The sequence below is a fragment of the Protomyctophum bolini genome (genome assembly GCF_963924005.1).
Source record: "Protomyctophum bolini genome assembly, chromosome: 19".
Lineage (NCBI taxonomy): Eukaryota > Metazoa > Chordata > Actinopteri > Myctophiformes > Myctophidae > Protomyctophum > Protomyctophum bolini.
This window is the reverse complement of record NC_137880.1, coordinates 1,214,967-1,224,786: the sequence shown is the minus strand read 5'-3', so window position 1 is coordinate 1,224,786 and position 9,820 is coordinate 1,214,967. Positions and strand designations below refer to the sequence as shown.

The 9,820-nt window shown below is 40.7% G+C and overlaps 1 long non-coding RNA gene across 1 annotated transcript; it reads right to left on the bottom strand.

Annotated features, from left to right (window-relative positions):
* Nucleotides 1–5,990: 5,990 nt before the first annotated feature.
* LOC308334034 lies at nt 5,991–9,401 on the bottom strand. The gene is made up of 3 exons (XR_013965851.1): nt 9,309–9,401; nt 7,963–8,099; nt 5,991–6,132 (listed from the first exon to the last, which is right to left on the bottom strand). It is a non-coding gene; the product is annotated as an uncharacterized lncRNA (long non-coding RNA).
* Between the last annotated feature and the right edge of the window lie 419 nt (nt 9,402–9,820).

Genomic DNA, 9,820 nt, shown 5'->3' with positions numbered 1-9,820 from the left:
GTATACTTCTGGGGGTCCTTGGCATGACATAGTTTTGTTTTAAACTGTCATGATTTAGAAGACATTATTTTGTAGAATCGTCCTCAGGTCTAAATGGGTTAAAAACTAAAGCTATCATGAATATAACTACACTGTAAAAAGGTCAACGAGTGATATGCTGGGGGGATTCAAAATACAACGTTGAGTCAATATCTTTATGGTGGTGTAATTGACAAATATAATATTGACATATTATATATATATGACTATACTGACAATTTCGTCAAAAATAAAAACTAGTGGAGATCCAGTACAACTAAAAGACAAGTGGTTTTATGTTTGGCTGTGTGCTGGTGTCACTGCTCTCTGCTATTTTCGGCACACAGCTGAGAATAAAACAGACATTTCATCGCCTGCTAAGATACATTTTAGTCGACTAAATCAAACGTATAGATTTAGTTGACTAAAGTCTCATGGTCAACTAAAACTAAACGCCAGACCAGAGAAGGGCAGTGATTTAAAGTAACTAAATACTGTACATAATTACAACTTTGACGTATTTGTACTTATATTGCAAATATTGTATTTCTAGTTACTCCACTTATATTTATTTGAAAACTTTAGTTACTATAGTGACTTTGTAGATTTTGATTATTATTACAAAATATGACTTCCCCTTTTCAGCCCTATATCCTTTCCGCCACTTGAGAATAACCGATCTACAAGCTCACAATGCGTTGCGACACGACACATTGTGAGCTTGTAGATCTGCCGTTTTCAAAAAGACGTTTAAACATTTGAAAACTTGAAATGAGACATTCTGCATAGTGAGTACTTTCTACGTTTGGTACTTTAAGTACATTTCTATACCAATCCTTTTGTACTGATACTCAAGTACAATTTGAATTCCGGACTTTAAAGGGATAGTTCAGATTTGTTTTAACTTAACCGTCTTGCCGCCATTGCCGTAGCCCTTCGGCAATTGCGCTTTTATAGTGCATTTGATCGATCGAGCCATAATGCTACTTACTTTAGCCGGTTAGCTAGCTGTGTTGTTAGCATAGCACTGGATCGTTCATCGTAGATCGTCGTCGCCATAAGAATCCATTCTATCCGTTTCTTTCAATCGCCTGTATCTCCTATTCCTTGTCCCAGATGGCATTTTTGGTCAAAACAGCGTTTCTTTGACGGCACGAGCCGACATTGTGGAGGGCTATAGTGTACCGGCATGGATCCGATCATGTAAACAAAGGTTGTCTTGGCAACGTAAAGCTGGCCGGGATAAGCCCACTTCCGGTTGAGGCAAAATGTGGCTTTTCAAAATAAGAGCTCAAATTAAAAAAATGCTGGCGTGAATTAGGTCCTAATTTCTCAATAAATGGTAGCAGTAAAAGGGTATGAAATACTTGCCATTAATATAGTGGTTGCAACTGTATTCATTGATTGCCCGAGTCCTGTGGTGGGAGTTCTGCTCTTGACCTTTTTCTAAAATATTAGTGCAACTTTCGTTAATTTTTTACCTCTCTATCACACGGAACTATGTTTTTTCCTACGCCCAAAAAATAGTTCCATGTGCTAGAGAGGTAAAAGTTGAACGAAAGTTGCGCTAATATTTTAGAAATAGGTCAACAATACAAATAAACGTTAGTTTTGTGAATTAATTAACTTTTGCTGCGTGGCCCCAGTGCCCCCCCACAAAATGACAGGAACTACTTAATGTTGACCCAAACCAGAGCAGAACTCCCACCACGGGACTCAATCACCTGAACTTTTAACATTCAATTCAATTCAATTCAAAGGGCTTTATTGGCATGTGAAAACATACGTTTACATTGCCAAAGCAGAAAGAACAATACAACAATACAGCAATACAATCAAAACAAAAATTATGTACTTTGAAGGTCAGAATCTTCAATAGATCAACTTCTATGTACCAAGATCACTCGATGCAGGTATAGTGCAGGAATATACACAATGATTAGTCTTTAGGGTGGTTGTGTTCCATTTGATATCCTTCTCCTATCACAGCAACTCACAAATCTTGCTGCTGTGTTTGCACATTGTTGTACTTCGCCCAGCAGATATGGGAGTTTTTTGTCATTGGTCATGTTTTCAAAATCTCCGTGTGTGGTTGTAATCTGTGGGAAGTATGTGTCTCTGATGTCTTGGTACAATGGACAGATGGTTAGGAAGTGTAGCTCGGTTTCCACTTCGTTTAGTGTGCAGTGGGTGCATAGTCTGTCTTCTCTCGGGATACAGGTCTGCCTATGACGGCCTTTCTCGATCGCGAGACTGTGCTCACTGAGTCTGTACCTAGTTAAGATTTTTCTTTGTTTTGGGTCGGTCACGGTGCTCCGGTATTCTGCCACTGTGTATTCTCTGTTTAGGGCCAGATAGCATTCTAGTTTACTCTGCTTTTGTGTTGCTTCTTTCCAATGTGTCAGATAGTTTTCCCTTTGCTGTTTTATAATTTGGTTTACTCCAATGGGTTTTCTATCTCGTGGCTCTGTTTGTGTTTGTGCCCGGAGTTCCAGGGCCAGCTGGCTGAGGGGGCATCTCTCTAGAGTTTCACTGTGTGTGAGTGCCTTGTTATGGAGTACATCTAGGTCACTTTCTTTTAGGTGGTTGTAGAACTTAAGTGCTCTCTTTTTTTTTTTATTATGAGTGGGTACATTCAGTAGATTCTCTTCCGTCTGGGGTTTTCTGGCTCAAACAAGTGCTCTGATTGGCCTGTGGACTGTGAGGTACGAGTCCACAAATCCCATTATATGACATTTCTGTTTGCCTCTTTTCATAGACCACAGAAAAGTGGTGTTCAAAGTTCAGGTTGTGTGGGTGTATAGGTATATAATTATGTATGTGTATAGGGTATACAGGTATAAAAGGTATAATGTATGTGTTTAGGGTGTGTATATATAGCCTATGTGTAATTTAGGTCATAATATATATATTTTTTAATTTAATGGAGTTGTGTTGACTTGTTGTCTTGCAGACAGAGTCCTGGGTGAATATTGATGTGCGTTTAAAGATCACAAGGTGCGGCAAACAGTCCGAGCACAAACATCGCCCTGAATGTCCATTCAGACGGTCAGGGGTTGGTTATACATACTTTACATTCACTATATGCAACTAAATGGGTGGAGTTGTCTTTTAAACATGTGTATTCCTTTTCACGTCAGCATTTCTACATTAAGTCTGTCTGTCTGTCTGTCTGTCTGTCTGTCTGTCTGTCTGTCTCTCAGATCGAGGTTACATGTCGTGTGTGTGGGCCGGCTGGAAGACATCCGCTGTTCACCGACTGTGTTCGCATAAAAGAGCAGTTCACGGTAAATACCTCATGTTTCTACTGTCTGTCTGTCTGTCTGAAAAAACGACCACACATTTGCTTGATTGGTGTTTGGTACGTGTGAACTAGGCCTAAGACATGTTAATTCTGCTAACAATGCACTGAAAAGTGTCTTAACACATTATTTGTCTTCCAGCGTTTTGCGAGTTGGGACGAGCACTGTATCCAGAGGTCTCCACTACTCTGCTCACCTTCCCGAGTTCACTTTGATTTCAACTAGTTACTTTTACTGTGCTATAGAGCGTCGCAGTCCCGCCTCCTCGAGAGACCCGGAAAATAAATCCCTGTTCATTTTCCTCATAGACTTTTCAGAAAGTATTTATTTAAAGACAATTTCGCAGCGGACAAAGACAACTCTTGTCGTGACAAATCATGACGACAAACGGCAGGTTACCACACTTTTTTTGTTGTTTTTCGTCTTTGTAATTATTTGTTTGGTCCAAAATATTGTGTGTTGTCATGATTTGTCACGACAAGAATTGGCTTCGTACAACGCTTAAAAGGTCTTTAAATAAATACGTTTTGAAATGTCTATGGGAAAATTGCATTGGGATTCATTTCCTGGGCCTTGCGTCGTCATGAAAGGGGGCGCTCTATTGCCATTAATTCATATTTATTTATTTTTCCTAATAGAGTTGTCCTTTCTTTTGTCCCCCACACATGTAAAGCGTCTTTGAGTCCTACTTAGAAAAGCGCTATGTAAATCCCAGATATCTTGCCACACAAATTAACCCATTCTGGGCGTGAACCCCTTTTGGTGTTTTAAGCATTATGTTATCCTTTAGCTGTTGAAAAATAGCAGATCTACAAGCTCAATGTCCAACTTGCATCGTTCCAAGCTCAAGTTCACGTTAAAATATGATTCCAGTAAAGTACAGTATACAGTATATTAGCCAGTAAATATAATAACGTGTATACTACATTCAAAGATTCAGATATGAGGGCTACTGTAACTGTGACATTGCAAATATTTTATGTTTGGAAATTAATACATTTGTTCTTCTTTTCGTGTCTTTGAAGCATGTGGTTAGATGACAGTTTCCCATTTACTTTATGTTGTAGTATGCAACATGATATGATCTGAGTGCCTATATGCTGTGTACATGTACGTGAATATACAAATGTACTAGATATGTATTGTGTACTGCCTGAACTGTAACAGACTTTCTAGTTAGCCACTGCAGACATCTCAGAGAGCAAGGTCAACTTGCTGATAGCAGATTGTTATTGTTATGTCTCAGTGCCACGTCATGAGGACACGAGGATCCAAAGCTATATATGATTCTGTATGTGTATAATAAATTGTGAACCCGTGGCGAGATACTGTCTGAGTGTCCCGTTATTATCGTTCTCCCGGGGGCCGTCGATCGCCGCCGTTACCACAGGAATAATTCAGCTGGATTATCACACACCACCCAGCCTACACACACACACGTACACACTACCGGTCTGCCAGAACCGGACGAGGGTCCAGTATACCTAGAGATTACAACACTTTACACAGTACTTTACACAGTCCAGTATTATCGAACTCTGCCGGATCTTTTGAGATGCATTTTGTTAAGTCTCAAGAAAGAAGAAGGAGTGACTCATTTTCTTTATATTATCATTTTTATCCCACGATTTTGCTTGTTTCTCAAAAATCTGTTTCTCTCATAAACAGATTTTTGAGAAACATGCAACAACAACAATGGTTTATGCATCCCTAGAGATTGTACTGCTATTGCTATGTGAACATAATGTATAAAATACAGCATTTAAGGTCCACTTCCAGCCAAACGTAATAATAACCTTCTACCATGTGCAGTCTCAGCAGTCAAAGACGGTTTGAGGCCACAAAGTACCGCAGTATATGTTTACAGGCATGCTGCATAGAGGCTGATATTTTGATTATGCAATTTTTTTTATTGTTTTTTTTTTTACAATTACACTCGATAACCTCAGGTTTAATTTGTTATATAGCATGAAAATGTCGCTATAGTAGAACCTAGACTAGAGGTGTTTGAAACATTAAAATGTGTCTCACGCTAATAGTACTTCGTTTTCAGACAAGGGTACACATGGAAAACAAGCTTTATTTATCTGTTGATATCTACATAACAACATATGTTATCAACTCAGTATATTTCTTCCATGAATCCAGACATTCTAAAGTTTCTTTTGATACATTTCGTGTTCATATAGGTCCAACAGAGAATTAAAGAAAATGAAATGAAATGAATGGGTGGTCAATGGTGGCATAGGTTAGCTCAGTTCTTGGGCAGACTGGTTGGCACAGATTTAATAGAGACCGCACCTGGAGGAAACCCTGAGTGGCGAAATGGTCATAGTGGCCGAATTTGGTATTGCAACTCGAGCCAGCGCTGGTCCGTTGACTATCATTGCAGACGTTGTTTTACAATAAATAATACATGTAAATAACATGTGATTCATCTCCACTGTCTTCTCCATGAAGCCGATTCAGTCAGATTATGGCGAGAAAAGGATTTTTTAATCATCCTCTCCTCTGTCAAATTTCGCCCGCAGGGAGGGAGGGAGAGAGAAAAGTGATGCGACTGCCTTGTTCCGGAAGCCAGGAAGCAAGCGATGGCTTGCTAATAGTCATAGTCTCCCTTCACAAGCTCACTCTGTGTCCTGCATGGTGATCCATTGTGAGCGATGCAGCCAGAGATCCATTCCACATATCGGTGGACGTTGGTGTAGACGCCGGGTGTGGCAGCGCCGCATGTGGCGGTCCCAAAGCTCACCAAGCCTGCCATGTAGTAAACCCCATCGTCCTTACACATCAGGGGTCCGCCCGAATCCCCCTAAGAGACAGGATGTAAGGACAGAACCATTATGAATGTAAGGACAGAACCAGTATGAATGTAAGGACAGAACCAGTATGAATGTAAGGACAGAACCAGTATGAATGTAAAGCCCAAACGGCCAAACCACACCAATGGGTTTTGAGGCGCAACAAAACGCGGTGTGATATGTCCTGTTGTTGCACGTTGACCCAAGTCGACCCGAGTGATTCAATTGTTTGCATGGCGACCTATTGGTGTGGTTTGGGCTTTACATTCATACTGGAACCGCAGAATTATCGATTCATTGATTAACAATTAACTATTAACATCCCTATACAGAGTGGGGAAATCACCTACTCCCTTAAATCGCCTATTTAAGGGAGAAGTGATTATTTCCTCTCCCTTGGGCCAGCTGAAAGGTGGAATTTCAGGCCTGTTTTAAAATATGTACGTTTTTAAAAAAAAAAATTTATCCCACAATTTTGTAACCCATTTTCCCCCCGTGTCAATTATCTAATGTGATCCTGGGCTCTACACACCCTCCGCCAACCTAGTCCCCATATATGGGGGACATTGGGAGAGAAACGGATATGAACTCATGCTTCCTTCATGCATGAGTGTCCAAGTTGCTCCTTTACACCTGACAGGGGGGAGTTTCCCTGGTTGGACGTAGCGCGTGGAAGGAACACGTTATTCCAACCAGTTCCTTTCCCCTCCATCAGGGCCCCCGGCTGGCCAGAGGGAGGCAGTTTACCAGGATTACTGCATGTTTTTTGTGAGGGTACATACCCTAGGGAACACGGGGAGAACATGCACACAACTCCACACAGAATCGAAACCAGGACCTTCTAGCTGTGAGGCGACAGCACTAACAACTGTGCCACCTGTGCCCTCTGCATTTTTTGTATTGATGGAGTTTCTGAAGTAGTGTGTTCATCAAATGATTAGGAAAACCTTTAATTTTTTTCATAAAACGTCTGGTCTGTTCAATCAAAGTCACTTCTTTAGGTGCATATGTGGCCCACGAATCGCGAGTTTAACACCCCTGGTCTACACGCAACAAGATAAAGATATGCCTCGTCCTCCAAAGAAAAGATTTGTTTAAAGCTTATAAAAGTTTATCCTTTCCCACCATCCTTTCATTCTATTATAGCCCACTACACCTTTAAATGCATCCTTTCATTCTATTATAGCCTACTACACCTTTAAATTAATCCTTTCATTCTATTATAGCCTACTACACCTTTAAATTCAAGGCATTCCTTGAGAAGATTTACAAAATGTTTCCTACTACTATTTATACACCAGTAAACTATAATACTATAATATTAATCACACTTAACATAGTAAGTTCATTAAGAAGACATTTTCTAATGAGTTGATTCTCATTGTCAGCTGTCGACATGCGCGTGTGCGTCGCTTTAGGTGTACACGACTACAACACTAGGTCGACATGCGCGTGTGCGTCGCTTTAGGTGGACACGACTACAACACTCGGTCGCATTCACACCTCTACTTCACCTCTACTTCGTTACACTCGATGCGATTGGGGGGTGGAGTTTCAATCATTCTTGCATATTCAATTTTCTGCGTTTGCGTTCACGCTGCGCTGTATAGCAAGGAACCGCAGCAAGGAACTTGCACAGACGACACAGACGAAATATTCTGTAAACTGCAGTGTTTTTTGTTTCCTTAATGGATTGCCAGTGCTATAGTGGCCGCTAGCGCGTCAGTGCCAGACGTTTTTTTTAAATCATCAAAAATGGCCGACAGGATTCATTTTAAGTTGCAGAATAACATCCTGGTGTGAAGGAGACCTAATACACTCACGCACCCACGCACACTTACACTACAGGAGCCAACTTTTCCCAACTTGTCTACTGCACAGATCATGGTGTTGTCCAGGTTGCTTCCATGGAACTCCTGACAACGCTCCTCAGACATCACGGAAAGCTGGCCATGTGACATGTTGTGTGGGTAGTCAGCTGAGGAAGAAGAACACACACACACACACACAAACACACACACACACACACACACACACACACACACACACACACACAGACACACACAGACAGCTCAGCTAAAAATCGTTCTAGGACATCTAATTTCAGCTTTTCGTCCCATGTATTGTTATATGGAGCATATAGGGCCAGGGCATAGCAGTGGCGGCAGTTTTATGGTGCCACTCACGAATAGGCCATTTATTAAATCAATGTATATATATATATAAACCGTGGGAGGTGCAAGTCTAGTTAGCAGGCATAGACATCAAAAAAGGATTGCACACGCCAGGGAACAGAGACGGACAACTTACTGCATCAACTTATTTATTAGCACGACGCGTTTCGCCGTGAGCTTTGTCAGGCAAGCAGCTATAAACTACACAGGTTCATCCCGATGTTCTGGGCATCTTTGTAAAGTTAGTGTTAGTAAAAAGCAGGTAAAAGAGTAACGTTTGAGCAGACTAACATCAGTCACTCTACCATTCAATGTAGTAGAAACCTCTGAGTTTACGCCGCAGATATGTCGTCTCTGCCTAAAGGAAATACGTTCGCTGCGACCAGGGGACCCGTTTCTGAATCGGTCTATAGGCTAAATGTCCTTTTGTTCATACTGCGGAAAATAGTTACCCGCAGTCTTTTCTCTAGCGCCACCATTAAGCCAAACCCTCCAGTTGTACAAAAGTAACTCAAAATGCATGATACTGGACACTTCATCATGACCTTTCCTTGGTAATGTTTAACACTGCTAGAAGCCATTTGAATATTGAAGGATAATGTTTAACACTGCTAGAAGCCATTTGAACATTCAAGGATAATGTTTAACACTGCTGGAAGTCATTTGAACATTGAAGGATAATGTTTAACACTGCTGGAAGCCATTTGAACATTGAAACATAATGTTTAACACTGCTGGAAGCCATTTGGACATTGAAAGATATTGTTTAACACTGCTGGAAGCCATTTGGATATTGAAAGATAATGTTTAACACTGCTGGAAGCCATTTGAACACAAACTTGTGGAAGCCATTTGAACATTGAAGGATACAGTGGAATAATAGAATAAAGAACTCCAGAGACAAACCGCATCATATACCTGCTACATTATACAATACATGTAACATGGGCAATTATACTTATATAGACTAGTGCAGCTTTTATTTAAGGTGTGATTAGTGGTTGGATACGTACCATCTTTAGTTTCGCCCCATCCAGCGACCACACACTCCTTTCCATCGGGGAAGAGCTTGTTTGGCAGACAGGCATATTTAACATAGCTGGTTTCCGTGGCACAGAATGGGTCATCGGTGACTTTCAGCTGGAGTAATGCTGAGACACAGTAAACAGAATAGAACAGTAAATAATAATATGGCGGTGGCTCAGGGGTAGAGTGACTGTATCGTAAACGCAAGGTTTCCAGTTCGAACCCGGGGGTCAGGGGATCTTAGTATAATCTGATTGACAGAAGGAATTGACTTTAAAGTAAACAGAATAGTAACATAACACTATAAAAGTCTTGTTTATTTATGTTGTTGGTGTCTTATGATCCTGTAAGGGATGGGTCTTAACGACAAGACACGGAAATAAAGATTAATTCATTTGAATATTTATTTAACGCTTGAATTTATTTCTTTATAAACAATGTAAAACATAGATTGGTTACGTAACCAACCACAGCCAATTAGCTACTACAAACGTTATGC